The sequence below is a fragment of the Peromyscus leucopus genome, chromosome 22 (genome assembly GCF_004664715.2).
Source record: "Peromyscus leucopus breed LL Stock chromosome 22, UCI_PerLeu_2.1, whole genome shotgun sequence".
Lineage (NCBI taxonomy): Eukaryota > Metazoa > Chordata > Mammalia > Rodentia > Cricetidae > Peromyscus > Peromyscus leucopus.
In genome coordinates this window covers 7106689-7110163 of record NC_051081.1, presented here as the reverse complement: position 1 = coordinate 7110163, position 3475 = coordinate 7106689, and positions in this window count along the sequence as shown.

Sequence of the window (3475 nt, the reverse complement as noted above, 5' to 3'; positions counted from 1 at the left end):
GAAAGCAGAGTGTTTATTTTGTAAGGCAAGCTAGGATTCAATTGCCTTTCTTTAAAGGAGTTGAAACACATTCAGTTTCACTTTCTCGTAGCAAGTGTTAATTCAGGGTAAGAACAGCCACTCATGTGCTCTCCTGGCCATATAGGGTGCAAATAGTACTAGCATCGGTTACCAACAAGTTCAGTTTATTGGACTGCTGAGAAGCTTCTGTTTTACTGAGTTACCAAAACTGAATTCAATTAGATATTCTGGGAACACGGGGCTGTTCCCAGAAAGTACAGTGTTTTGGACTGAAGAGGAGCTGTTGTTTTACTTAGTTTCCAATACTGAGTTGAAGTAGATATGCCCCTTTTTTTGTAGGAAGTACAGTTCTTTTGTTGTTATACAGCTCACTGTTCTGGCCCTAGAGGAAACACAGTAGAGTACAAGAGTGCCCGTTTCTCAAAAGCAGAGTGTTTTTCTTGAAAGGCAAGCTAGGGTTCAATTAATCTTCCTAAACAGAGTTGAATCATATTCAGTTTCAAGATCTAGCAGCAAGTGTTAGCTGAGGTTAAGAACAGCCACTCTTGTGCTCTTCTGGCCAAACACAGTACAAATAGCACTTGCATATGTTCCCAGCAAGTACAGTGTATTGGAATGAAGAGCAGTTCCTATTCTAGTCAGTTTCCAATGCTGAGTTTAACTAGACATGCCCCATTTTTGTAGGAAGCACAGATCTTTTGTTGTGATCCAGCTCACTGTTCTGGCCCTATAAGAAACACAGTAGAGTACAAGAGTGCCTGTTTCTCAAAAGCAGAGTGTTTTTCTTGTAAGGCAATCTAGGGTTCAAGTAATCTTCCTAAAGGGAGTTGAATCGCATTCAGCTTTATGTTCGAGCAGCAAGTGTTATTTCAGGGTAAGAACAGCCACTCTTGTGCTCTCTTGGTCTTACACAGTGAAAATAGCACTCATGGCTGTTCCCAGAAAGTACAGTGTATTGGACTGAAAAGGAGATGATGTTTTACTTAGTTTCCAGTACTGAGTTGAACTAGATATGCCCTGTTTTTGTAGGAAGCATAGTTCTTTTGGTGTGATCCCAATCACTGTTCTGGCCCTAAAGGTAACACAGTAGAGTAGAAGTGTGCCCCTTTGTAAAAGCAGAGTGTTTTTTTTGAAAGGTAAGGTAGGGTTCAATTAATCATCCTAAACAGAGTTGAATCACGTTCAGATTTACGTTTAGGCAGCAAGTGTTAATTTAGGGTAAGAACAGCCACTCTTCTGCTCTTCTGGCCATACACAGTGCAAATAGCACACACGTCTATTCACAGCAAGTAGAGTGTATTGGAATGAAGAGGATCTCCTGTTTTACCTAGTTTCCAAAACCTAGTTGAACTAGATATGCCCCGTTTTTGTAGGAAGCACAGTTCTTTTGTTGTGATCCAGCTCACTGTTCTGGCTTTACAGGAAATACAGTACAGTAAAGAGTGCCCATTTCTCAAAAGCAGAATGTTTTTCTTGAAAGGCAAGCTAGGGTTCAATTAATCTTTCAAAACAGTGTTGAATTATATTCAGTTTCAAGATCTAGTAGCAAGTGTTAATTGAAGTTAAGAATAGCCACTCTTGTGCTATTCTGGCCATAAACAGTGCAAATAGCACTCGCGTCTGTTCCCAGCAAGTACAGTGTATTGGACTGAAGAGAAGCTCCTGTTTTACTTAGTTTCAAGTACTGAGTTGAACTAGATAAGCCCCGTTTGTGTAGGAAGCACAGTTCTTTTGTTCTGAGCCAGCGCACTGTTCTGGCCCTATAGGATTCACAGTAGAGTGCAAGAGTGCCCTTTTCTCCAAAGCAGAGTGTTTTTCTTGTAAGGCAAGCTAGGTTCAATTAACCTTCTTAAATGGAGATGATTCACATATAGTTTCAAGATCTAGAAGGAAGTGTTAATTCAGGGTAATACAGCCACTCTTATGCTCTTCTGGCCATAAACAGTGCAAATATCACTTGCTTCTGTTACCAGCAAGTACAGTGTATTGGACTGAAGAGAAGCTCCTATTCTCGTCAGGTACCAATACTTAGTTGAACTAGGTATGCCTCGTTATTGTTTGGAAGCACAGTTTTTTCTTCTAATCCAGCTCACTATTCTGGACCTATAGGAAACACAGTAGAGTACAAGAGTGACTGTTTCTCAAAAGCAGAGTGTTTTTCTTGTAAGGCAAGCTGGGTTCAATTGCCATTCTTAAATGGAGTTGAGTCACGTTCAGTTTCACGTTTTGCAGCAAGTGTTAATTCAGGTTAAGCACAGCCACTCTTGTGCTCTTCTGTCCATACACAGTGCAAAGAGCACTAGCATCTGTTCCCGGCAAGTACAATGTATGGACTGAAGAGAATCTCCTATTCTAGTCAGTTTCCAATGCTGAGTTGAATGAGATATGCCCCCTTTGTGTAGGACGCTCAGTTCTCTTATTCTGATCTAGCTCGCTGTTCTGGCCCTATAGGAAACACAGTAGAGTACAAGAGTGCCTGTTTCTCAAAAGCAGAGTGTTTTTCTTTTAAGGCAAGCTAGGGTTCAATTGCTATTCTTTTTTTTTTTTTTTTTTTTTTTTTTTGGTTTTTCGAGACAGGGTTTCTCTGTGCTAGCTTTGGCGCTTCCTGGAACTCACTTGGTAGTTCAGGCTGGCCTCGAACTCACTAGAGATCCGCCTGGCTCTGCCTCCCGAGTGCTGGGATTAAAGGCGTGCGCCACCACCGCCCGGCCAATTGGCTATTCTTAAACGGAGTTGAATCATGTTCAGATTCACGTTCTAGCAGCAAGTGATAATTCAGGGTAAGGAAAGCCACTCTTGTGCTCTTCTGGCCATACACAGTGCAAATAGCACTCGAGTCTGTTTCCAGCAAGGACAGAGAATTAGTCTGAAGAGAGACTCCTATTCTAGTCAGTTTCCAATTCTGAGTTGAACTAGATATGCCCCGTTTGTGTAGGAAGCACAGTTCTTTGTTCTGATCAAGCTCACTCTTATGGCACTATAGGAAACACAGTAGAGTACAAGAGTGCCCATGTCTCAAAACCAGAGTGTTTATTCTAAGGCAAACTAGGGTTCAATTGCCATCCTTACATGGAGTTGAATCACGTTCAGATTCATGTTCTAGCAGCAAGTGTTAATTCATGGTAAGAACAGCCACTCTGTGCTCTTCTGGCCATTACACAGTGCAAATAGCACTCGCATCTGTTCCCAGCAAGTACAGTGTATTGGAGTGAAAGGAAACTCATACTCTAGTCAGTTTCCAATGCTAAGCTGAACTAGATATGCCCCGTTTTTGTAGGAAGCACAGTTCTTTTGTTATGAGCCCGCTCACTGTTCTGCCTCTACAGGAAACACAGTATAGTACAAGATTGCCCGTTTCTCAAGCAGAGTGTTTTTCTTGTAAGGCAAGCTACAGTTAGATTGCCAATCTTAAACGGATTTGAATCACGTTCAGTTTCTGGTTCTAGCAGCAAGT